This window comes from Octopus sinensis, linkage group LG1 (genome assembly GCF_006345805.1).
Source record: "Octopus sinensis linkage group LG1, ASM634580v1, whole genome shotgun sequence".
In the NCBI taxonomy this organism is placed as follows: Eukaryota; Metazoa; Mollusca; class Cephalopoda; order Octopoda; family Octopodidae; genus Octopus; species Octopus sinensis.
In genome coordinates, this window is record NC_042997.1 from 192366080 (window position 1) to 192377641 (window position 11562).

General features: G+C 38.9%; 1 protein-coding gene and 1 non-coding gene across 2 annotated transcripts in view; both read left to right on the plus strand.

Annotated features, from left to right (window-relative positions):
* The first annotated feature begins 8536 nt into the window (after positions 1 to 8536).
* On the plus strand, positions 8537 to 8642 carry LOC115220568. The gene has a single exon (XR_003882553.1). It is a non-coding gene; the product is annotated as a U6 spliceosomal RNA (small nuclear RNA).
* A 946-nt stretch (positions 8643 to 9588) lies between these two features.
* Positions 9589 to 11562, plus strand: part of LOC115219755 (ceramide synthase 6) — a 122692-nt gene continuing 120718 nt past the window's right edge. Inside the window, exon 1 of the mRNA XM_029790000.2 lies at positions 9589 to 9862. The gene's annotated coding sequence lies outside the window, so the exon portion shown is untranslated. The remainder of the gene's footprint in view (positions 9863 to 11562) is intronic.

Sequence of the window (11562 nt, forward strand, 5' to 3'; positions counted from 1 at the left end):
TTCAGTGAAATGGTGGTTTATTAGAGTATTTTGACTCTTATTTACAGCAACACTGAATCCTCATGTACCCTCAATTATAATTATTAATTAATTATAAAATTAATGGATTTGCCCTTTTAATTGCTTTAATGCTTGAAGCCCACTTATATTGTTATAATTATTATTGATTAATAATAATAATTATAATATCTATATTGGCTGTGTGAAGGTGCAGGAGTGGCTGTGTGGTAAGTAGCTTGCTTACCGACCACATAGTTCCGGGTTCAGTCCCACTACGTAGCACCTTGGGCAAGTGTCTTCTACTATAGCCTCAGGCCAACCAAAGCCTTGTGAGTGGATTTGGTAGACGGAAACTGAAAGAAGCCCGTCGTATATATATATTATATTAAATTAGAGATAAAACCACTATTAGGCAAATCAAACAGTGAAAAACATAAGCCAATACATAAAATTAATTTAAAAATATAAAAGTTAAAAATAAAAAATTATTTAAATAATTTATATATATATGTGTGTGTGTGTGTGTGTATGTATATATATATATATATATATATTATATATATATATATATATGTATGTGTGTGTATATGTTGTGTGTCTGTGTTTATCCCCCCAACATCGCTTGACAACCGATGCTGGTGGGTTTACGTCCCCGTAACTTAGCGGTTTGGCAAAAAGAGGCCGATAGAATAAGTACTAGGTTTAGGAAGAATAAGTCCTGGGGTCAATTTGCTCAACTAAAGACGGTGATCCAGCATGGCTGCAGTCAAATGACTGAAACAAGTAAAAGAATAAAAGAAAAACGAATAAAAGTATATATATATATATCTTTAAAAGGCTGTATGCTATGACCAGTCAGAGAGTGACCATTTCTTTTGTACCTTATAAAGCACTTAGCTGTACAGGTGACTGACCAGACTCAAATGGCCAGAGGCATACAACCTCTCTGCAACAGTTGTAGAGAGCTTATGTGTCTCTGATCAATTAAATCTGATGAGTCACCTATATGGCCAAGTGCTTTGTAGGTGCAAAACCAATGGTTACTCTCTGACTGGACATAATAAGCAACCTTCCAAGTATTTTAATGTTCTAATGTTTTGGAGTGTGCTTCTGTTTTGGATATATGAACTACTGATGATATATCATCATCATCACCATCATTTAATGTCCATTTTCCGTGCTAGGCTGGGTTGGACGGTTTGACAGGAGCTGGCCATTTGAAGAACTGCTTGGGCCCCATGACTGTTTTGGTATGGTTTCTATGGCTGGATGCCCTTCCTAATGCCAGCCACTTTATGTTGGCTCCAGTCCACTCAGCTGTAGAAATGAGCTGTGACGTCACTGGTACCAAGCTGTATAGGCCTTTGCCTTTCCCTTGGATAACATCGGTGACATGGAGAGGGGAGGCTGATATACATGGGCGACTGCTGGTCTTCCATAAACAACCTTGCCCGGACTTTTGCTTCAGAGGGTAATTTTCTAGGTGCAATCTCATAGTCATTCATGACCGAAGGGGGTCACCCTTATATATATATATATATATATATATATATATATATATATATTATATAAAAGATAGATTTTAGTTTCCATTAGACTTGATAAACTAGTCTATAAAATTAGAACCCCCCACCAGTAATAAATCTAAATAACAAAGGAAAATGAATGATAGGCAGTGTCTTCCTGTGAAAAAAAATATCAGTTACTACTATGATATTGTTGATGAAACATGTTCTTTGTCCATCTACTTCTTGTGATTTTGGTTAATAGAATAACTATACAAATGAATCCTTTGAATTTAACTAAATTCTATATTTTTATGCAGCTGAAGATTGCTCTACATTTTAAAACTGATGTAATATTTTCATTGTTCAATTAAATGGAGTTGCATGAAACGATCGTACTGCATTACCTATGGATAGCCTTGTTGCTTATTTTGATTGTAATCACCCCATTTTGAATTATATGAATAATACCATTACTAAATTCTGGTGCCTTTAACTTAAGTACCATATACAACTGGCATGTAAGAGAACCTTCCGTTTCGCGACCGTTGCCAGCACCGCCCCGACTGGCCTCGTGCCGGTGGCACATAAAAAGCACCATCCGTTCGTGGCCGTTTGCCAGCTCTGTCTGGCACCTGTGCGGGTGGCACGTAAAAAGCACCCACTACACTCACGGAGTGGTTGGCGTTAGGAAGGGCATCCAGCCGTAGAAACACTGCCAGATTTGACTGGGCCTGATGAAGCCTTTTGCGTTCTTGTCCCATTTTGTATTTTATTATATATATATATATATATATATGTGTATATATACACACACACACATATATATATTTGACTGTGGGCATGCTGGAGCACTGCTTTTAGATGAACAAATCAAGCCCAGGATATATTCTTTGTAAGTCTAGTATTTATTCTATTGGTCTCTTTGGCAAACCGCTAAGTTACAGGGACATAAACACACCAACATAGGTTGTCAAGCAATGGTGGAGGGACAAACAGATACATGCATACATACACACACACACACACACGCACATATATATATGATAAATTTCATTCAGTTTCTGTCTACCAAATCCACTCAGAAAGCTTTGGTCAACTTGAGGTTATAGTAGAAGACATTTGTCTAAGGTGTCATATATATATATATATTACATACATATGAGAGGGATGACCACCATGTGGACAACCCTTATGCTAGAAGTAGATCCACTATGGTCTTACCACTAAGAAATGTTCTCAAGAAAATTTAGCAAACACCAGCACATAGGCGAACAAGACAAATGAAAAGTAACTGTTTGCTAAATTTTTTTGAGAACATTTCTTAGTGGTAAGACCATAGCAGATCTACTTCTAGCATAAAGGTTGTCCACATAGTGGTCATCTTCCTTATATGTATGTAATACAATTTACTGAACCTTCAGATTTTAATATGCTAGACCACTGGTATTAAATTGATGTTAATTAAATTAATATCAATTTAAACCAGTGGCCTAGCATATTGAAATACTGGAAATGTGCAGAGAACAGCTTCTGTCACATTCCAGGGAGAAAAACTAGAAGTAGTTGATAGCTTCTGTTACCTGGGGGACCAAGTTAGTAGCAAGGGTGGATGCTCTGAAAGTATAGCTGCTAGAATAAGAATAGCCTGGGCAAAGTTCAGAGAGCTCCTACCTCTGCTGGTGACAAAGGTCCTCTCGCTCAGGGCAAAAGGTAGACTGTATGTATGATGCATGTGTGTGAACAGCCATGCTACATGGCAGTGAAACATGGGCCGTGGCTGCTGAAGACATGTGTAAGTTTGCAAGGAATGAAGCCAGTATGCTCTGCTGGATCTGTAATGTCAGTGTACATACACGACAGAGTGTAAGTGCCCTGAGAGAAAAGTTGTATTTAAGAAACATTAGATGTGGTGTGCAAGAGAGACAACTGTGCTGGTATGGTGATGTGTTGCAAATGAATGAGGACAGCTGTGTGAAAAAGTGTCACACCCTAGCAGTAGAGGGAACCTGTGGAAGAAGTAGACCCAGGAAGACCTGGGATGAGGTGGTGAAGCACAACCTTCAAACATTGGGCTTTACTGAGGCAATGACTAGTGACCGGGACCTTTGGAGATATGCTGTGCTTGAGAAGACCCGACAAGCCAAGTGAGACCATAGCCCATGGCTTATGCCAGTGGGTGTAACCAGCCCATTTATGAATACCCCTCATTCATTGGACAATAAACCTTGCTTGTGAAGGCCTATTGAGGCAAGTGAAATCAAAATCAAAACAGCTGACGTGGCCGATGACAGTACTGCCTGATTGGCATTTGTGCTAGTGGAACGTTAAAAGCACATCTGTGCGTGATCATTGTCAGGTTCATGGATTGGTTCCCATGCTGGTGATATATGAAAAGCACCTTGCGAGTGTGATTGTTGCCAGTGGCACGTGAAAAACAACATTCAAGCATGGTCGTTGCCAGTGCCACCAGACTCTCCCATGCAGGTAGCACATAAAAACACCTTTTGAGCATGGGTGTTGCCAGTAACGCCTGACTGGCCCTTGTGTCGGTGGCACATAAAAGCACCCACTACACTCTGTGAGTGGTTGGTGTTAGGAAGGGCATCCAGCTGTAGAAACTTTGCCAGATCAGATTGAGCCTGGTGCAGCCTTTGACTCACCAGTCCTCAGTCAAACCGGCCAACCCATACCAGCATGGAAAGCGGACATAAAACGATGAATAATAATAATAATAATAATCCTTTCTACTGTAGGCACAAGGCCTCAAATTTGCAAGGAAGGGACTAGGTGATTACATCAACAACAGTGTTCCACTGGTACTTAATTTATCGGCTCCCAAAAGGATGAAAAGCAAAGTCGACTTCAATGGAATTTGAACTCAGAATTACATCAATCCTAGTGTTCCACTGCTACTTAAGTTATCGAACCCGAAAAGATGAAAGGTAAAGTCGACTATGGTGGAATTTGAACTCAGAACGTAAAGATGGGCAAAATATCTCTAAGCATATTGCCCATTTTGCTAATGATTTTGCCAGCTCATTGCGATATTTTGTTCAACATCCTTAAACAATCCTTATTCAGGGACCTTTTGAACGGGATAGGCTACTTGACCAGAAGAAAATTCTGACTGGGCACCACCTGCAAGGTCATGCGCTGTTTATCTTGATATGAGATCACCATGTCGCACACATATGGTTGTGATGCATGTGCCTGGTGTACCATTATCAGATGGGTAGTCATGATGGGTATACTGGGCTTCGTATATTTTACCCCATTGTCACTTTGATGGCATGTACTGCTCTCTCACTCAATAATAATAATAATCCTTTCTACTATAGACACAAGGCCTCAAATTTGTGTTGATTACATCGACACCAGTGTTCCACTGGTACTTAATTTATTGGCCCCGAAAAGATGAAAAGCAAAGCCAACCTCAGTGGAATTTGAACTCAACGTAAAGATAGGTGAAATACTGCTGAGCATTTAATCCAGTGTGCTAATGATCCTGCCAGCTTACCACCTAATAATAATAATAATAATAATAATCCTTTCTATTGGAGACACAAGGCCTCAAATTTGTGGGGACAGACTAGTTGATTACATCAACCCCAGTGTTCCACTGCTACTTAAATTATCGAACCCGAAAAGATGAAAGGCCAAGTCGACTATGGTGGAATTTGAACTCAGAACATAAAGCATATGCCCAGTGTGTTAATGATTTTGCCAGCTCATTGCCTAATAATAATAATAATAATAAAATAATAATAATATAATAATAATAATAATAAAATAATGCCCTGATGCAGTACCAGGCAGTGGCTCTCATGGCTTCTGATCTTAACTGATTGGAAGTGTTATCATGTACATTGTTTTGTCTTGGTATAAAAGATGGGCTACAGCAAATATTCTGCTCAATACCACAGATTTGCTTGTCAGTTGTTTGACCTTAACCAGTTGAGCATGTCCCTTAGTGGCTGACGATATGTGCATCTCTGATCACGAGCAGAAGTAGTGGGGGAGCATCATAGCCATGTGTTGAGAGGGATTCTTTGGGGTTGAATAGTTCACCTCTGGAAACATGGGTGGTTCTTTCAACATCCTTAAACAACCCTTATTCAGGGACCGTTTGAGCAGGATGGGCTACTCAAAATGAAGAAAATTCTAACTGGGCCCCACCTGCAAGGTCATGTGCTGTTTATCTTGATATGAGATCACCATGTCGCGCACATATGGTTGTGATGCATGTGCCTGGTGTACCTTTATCAGACGGGTAGTCATGATGGGTATATTGGGCTTCGTATATTTTTACCCCGTGTCACTTTGATGGCATGTACTGCTCTCTCACTCAATAATAATAATAATCCTTTCTACTATAGACACAAGGCCTCAAATTTGTGTTGATTACATCGACACCAGTGTTCCACTGGTACTTAATTTATTGGCCCCGAAAAGATGAAAAGCAAAGCCAACCTCAGTGGAATTTGAACTCAACGTAAAGATAGGTGAAATACTGCTGAGCATTTAATCCAGTGTGCTAATGATCCTGCCAGCTTACCACCTAATAATAATAATGATAATAATAATCCTTTCTATTGGAGACACAAGGCCTCAAATTTGTGGGGACAGGACTAGTTGATTACATCAACCCCAGTGTTCCACTGCTACTTAAATTATCGAACCCGAAAAGATGAAAGGCCAAGTCGACTATGGTGGAATTTGAAACTCAGAACATAAAGCATATTGCCCAGTGTGTTAATGATTTTGCCAGCTCATTGCCTTATAATAATAATATAATAATAATAATAATAATATAATAATAATAATAATAATATAATAATGCCTGATGCAGTACCAGGCAGTGGCTCTCATGGCTTCTGATCTTAACTGATTGGAAGTGTTATCATGTACATTGTTTTGTCTTGGTATAAAAGATGGGCTACAGCAAATATTCTGCTCAATACCACAGATTTGCTTGTCAGTTGTTTGACCTTAACCAGTTGAGCATGTCCCTTAGTGGCTGACGATATGTGCATCTCTGATCACGAGCAGAAGTAGTGGGGGAGCATCATAGCCATGTGTTGAGAGGGATTCTTTGGGGTTTGAATAGTTCACCTCTGGAAACATGGGTGGTTCTTTCAACATCCTTAAACAACCCTTATTCAGGGACCGTTTGAGCAGGATGGGCTACTCAAAATGAAGAAAATTCTAACTGGGCCCCACCTGCAAGGTCATGTGCTGTTTATCTTGATATGAGATCACCATGTCGCACACATATGGTTGTGATGCATTGCCTGGTGTACCTTTATCAGACGGGTAGTCATGATGGGTATATTGGGCTTCGTATATTTTACCCCAGTGTCACTTTGATGGCATGTACTGCTCTCTCACTCAATAATAATAATAATCCTTTCTACTATAGACACAAGGCCTCAAATTTGTGTTGATTACATCGACACCAGTGTTCCACTGGTACTTAATTTATTGGCCCCGAAAAGATGAAAAGCAAAGCCAACCTCAGTGGAATTTGAACTCAACGTAAAGATAGGTGAAATACTGCTGAGCATTTAATCCAGTGTGCTAATGATCCTGCCAGCTTACCACCTAATAATAATAATGATAATAATAATCCTTTCTATTGGAGACACAAGGCCTCAAATTTGTGGGGACAGGACTAGTTGATTACATCAACCCCAGTGTTCCACTGCTACTTAAATTATCGAACCCGAAAAGATGAAAGGCCAAGTCGACTATGGTGGAATTTGAAACTCAGAACATAAAGCGTATTGCCCAGTGTGTTAATGATTTTGCCAGCTCATTGCCTTAATAATAATAATAATAATAATAATAATAATATAATAATGATGATGCTTTGTTCAACATCCTTAAACAATCCTTATTCAGGGACCTTTTGAGTGGGATGGGCTACTCAACCAAAAGAAAATTCTAATTGGGCCCCACCTGTTTATCTTGATATGAGATCACCATGTCATGCACATATGGTTGTGATCATCATCATCATTGTTTGACCATGGTCGAGACTTTCATAGTCTTTTCAAATGGCTAATAATGTGTGCGCGCACCACTACTACACACATTGGAAAGCATTGTACAACCAAGTACTAAAGAAGATCTTTCCTCCTCCATGAAACAAAGCTGTTCCTGCAGGACGTCAACCCAGTATTTCTAAGCTACGGACCGAGTGATTTATTGTAAGGTTATCTCCCTAGATAGATTGCCTTCACTACGGCTAAGGAGCCCTTTCTACCCCATGGTTGTGATGCATGTGCCTGGTCTACCCTTATCAGATGGGTATACTGGGCTTCGTATATTTTACCCCAGTGTCACTTTGATGGCATGCACTGTTCTTTCACTCAATAATAATAATATTTACTCCTACCTTTCTCTGATCTCCACCTGAGACACTAAGTACCTTTTCTTTTCTCCCCAAACTTCTCATTACTTCCCATTTCTCATCTGTATAGTTTTATTAAAGTGCTGCTCCCTGCTCTACATTTTTTTGAATTGCCTCTTATCACCTCCTTCTCCCTGGTCCATTCTTATTTCCTTCAGCTTTCTTCCAAACAGGTTTTCCCTATTGTTCATGTCCTATCCCCTGTTTGCTATTCACTGCATCACCCCTATCTTATATTCCCTCTGTCTTACCATCTGTCATTCATCTCACATTCTTACAAACCTACCCGATCCTCTGTCCTGACCCCTATCATCTGTTTGTTCTTCTGTCCCCATCTCCCTCACATTCACCCTTTTGAACCTTGAAGGTAGGTTCAGATATCTTACCACAACCATCTTTTTTCCTTTTCCAGCTGGGAGTAACCCGTAGCCATGCATCTCCTCTACAGTAAGACACTCGTTCCTATCCTTTACTTCTCAATACCTGGTGCAACCTGTTTCCTTCTATATTACACCATCCTCAAAGAAGGGGGTCTTGTCTTGTGAGCTACTCAGCAACCTCACAAGTGCAGGGGATATAAAATATTGATACTAATTGATAATAAATACATACATACGCTTGCTTCGGCAGTACACATATTAAAATTGGGAAAATACAGAGACAATTAACATGGCCCCTGCAACAAGGACGACACCCAGATTTGTGAAGCGTTCCATATTTTCCAGACCATGCTTTTAATGATCATTTCTTAAGAATAAAAGAATGCACATACATACACACATATATGCATGTATTTATAACACATATTCATGTTAGTATATATATATATATATTTATATAGTACATATTCTTTTGTTTTTTTACTTCCTTTAGTCATTTGACTGTGGCCATGCTGGAGAACTGCCTTAAAGGGTTTTAGTTGAAGAAATCGACCACAGGACTTATTCTTTGTAAGCCTTGTACTTATTCCATCGGTCTCTCTTTTGCTGAACTGGTAAGTTACGGGGAACTTAAATACACCAACATCAGTTGTCAAGCGATGGTGGGAAGACAAACACAGACTCACATGCATATACATATCTCTATATATAAATATATATATATATATTTCTTTACTACCCACAAGGGGCTAAACATAGAGGGGACAAACAAGGACAGACAAACGGATTAAGTCGATTACATCAACCCAGTGCGAAACTGGTACTTTATTTATCGACCCCGAGAGGATGAAAGGCAAAGTCGACCTCGGCGGAATTTGAACTCAGAACGTAACGACAGACGAAATACGGTTACGCATTTCGCCCGGCGCGCTAACGTTTCTGCCAGCTCGCCGCCTTATATACTGTATATGTGTGTGTTTCCGTCTACCAAACCCACTCACATGACATTTGTCCAAGGTACCATGCAGTGGGACTGAACCTGGAACCATGTGATTGGGAATCCAACTTCTTACCACACAGCCTTCGCGTTGTTTTTTCTTTGTTCATGTTTGGATTGACTACATATATACATATATATATATAACACACTCAGACACACACACACATAATTTATGTGGTGTATCGATGTGAATATGCGTATGTGTGTATGTATGTACACACACACACATCATATATAATATATACGTATATATCTTTCAGAAGCTGCTCCCTATCCACCACTCCACTGGCACGTTCCATATACTTACTACAAGACTGACGGATGCCAGTCCAAACACACACAGACACAGATATTATAGATGACGACGATGATGACGATGACGACCAACCCTTCTGTCGAGAAAGGCATATGATCGTCCAGTCGTTCGATTAACTCAACAGCCGAGTCATTGAAGTAGCGTGTAAGCAGCAGAGTATTTCCACAGACACGTGCACTCTTAACGTAATTCTCACTTACAACCAGCGTGATACAAGTAAGAAAGGCTGGACCTTTGAATTTACAGGTACGGTTCATCTATACAGTTTTTTCACCCCCCCCCACTCTACCTAGTTTCATTCACTAAGACGAAGCTGTGACTTAAAGACACTCGGGCCCAAAAGTCCACCTTCTTAGCCACTCGGGCATGCCTGTATATATTACGTTTGTGTGTGTGCCTCCGTAGATTTATACACACATATATTACAAACACACACACCCAATGCATATTATGTATATATATATAGATGTCTGTATGTATACACACACACACATATATATATATATAGAGAGAGATACGCGTATATATATATATATGTCTGTATGTATACACACACATATATAGAGAGAGAGATACGCGTATATATATATATATATATATGTCTATGTATACACAAACATATATATAGAGAGAGATACGCGTATATATATATGTCTGTATGTATACACACACACATATATAGAGAGAGAGATACGCGTATATATATATATTATATATATATATATGTCTGTATGTATACACACACACACATATATATAGAGAGAGATAGATACGCGTATATATATATATGTGTGTATTTACAAGCTACGTAATATATACACAGTGTGTGTGTGTATATATATATACACACCTACATATATAAATTACATACACGCCTCATCCTTCATTTTCCTTTAAACTACTGTTGATTTAAGCTCTTCGTTTTGTCGTTTTTCTCCTTTAGTATTGTATTTCCTTTTCCCGTTGTTTGCAAGATAAGGTTTGAATTTGTCTCCAGGAAAAGATGGATCCTTGTTTGTTGAATCAATAGTGTTACTCACTGGTGTCTGATTCATACCGGACTGTAGTAATTGTTATGAATCTCACTCGGTGTTTAAAAGCAGTTAATGCTTCATAACGTCTTATAAAGTCATTCATTCCCTCAAATACATATATTCTTCTGTTTCGCTTATTTCTCTATTGTACGGGGAAGGTTTTAAATTTTGTTTTTATTCAATTATCTATTCATTCATTTATTAAGCATCATATGACGAGTGTCTCGGGAGAATGACTACATCCAGGTAGATTCTGAATTTAATCTGTTTAATCCTGTAGGTCACATTCAGAAGAGAAAAGTATAAAAGAAATGTTATAATTGCAGACGACAGTGCGAAGACGGAAAAATAAAATAGAAAGAATGAGAAGAGATAAAAGGGGGGGGGGAGACAAAGAAGCGAAAGCGAAAAAAAAAAAAAATGAAAGGAAATAGGTGTAAAGGAAAGAATAAGAAATGAAAACAGATATATGAAAAACGCTTCAGTAGTATAATTTTCGAATAAAATAGATAGTAAAAAGGTTAATGAATAAACTGAAAGTTCTCTATTACATGCGTTTTGTTGGCAGCCGGTAGAATTTCAGACCCTAGTCGCTTCCAGGCAGCGGACGTTGAGGAAAGACGGAGCAAGCCACGGCGCGGTTGTAGTTTTTTCGAAGTGCGCTTGAAATCCTCCTCAATTTCTGTATTTGATAAAAAGAGAGAAAAAAAACAACAGAAAACCATTCCGGTATCTTATTTATTGTATGTGTGGGTTATGAAGGTTTTGAAAAAGAAGCTCATTTCTCCGATAACCACAAGTGTTGCGATTTAACCTTTCTCTTTCACAATATGCATTGGGTGCTTTCTCTTTCTCTTCGAGGTATCACCGTGATTTCATTAATTTTACAATTTCACCATAACCTTGCTTTGT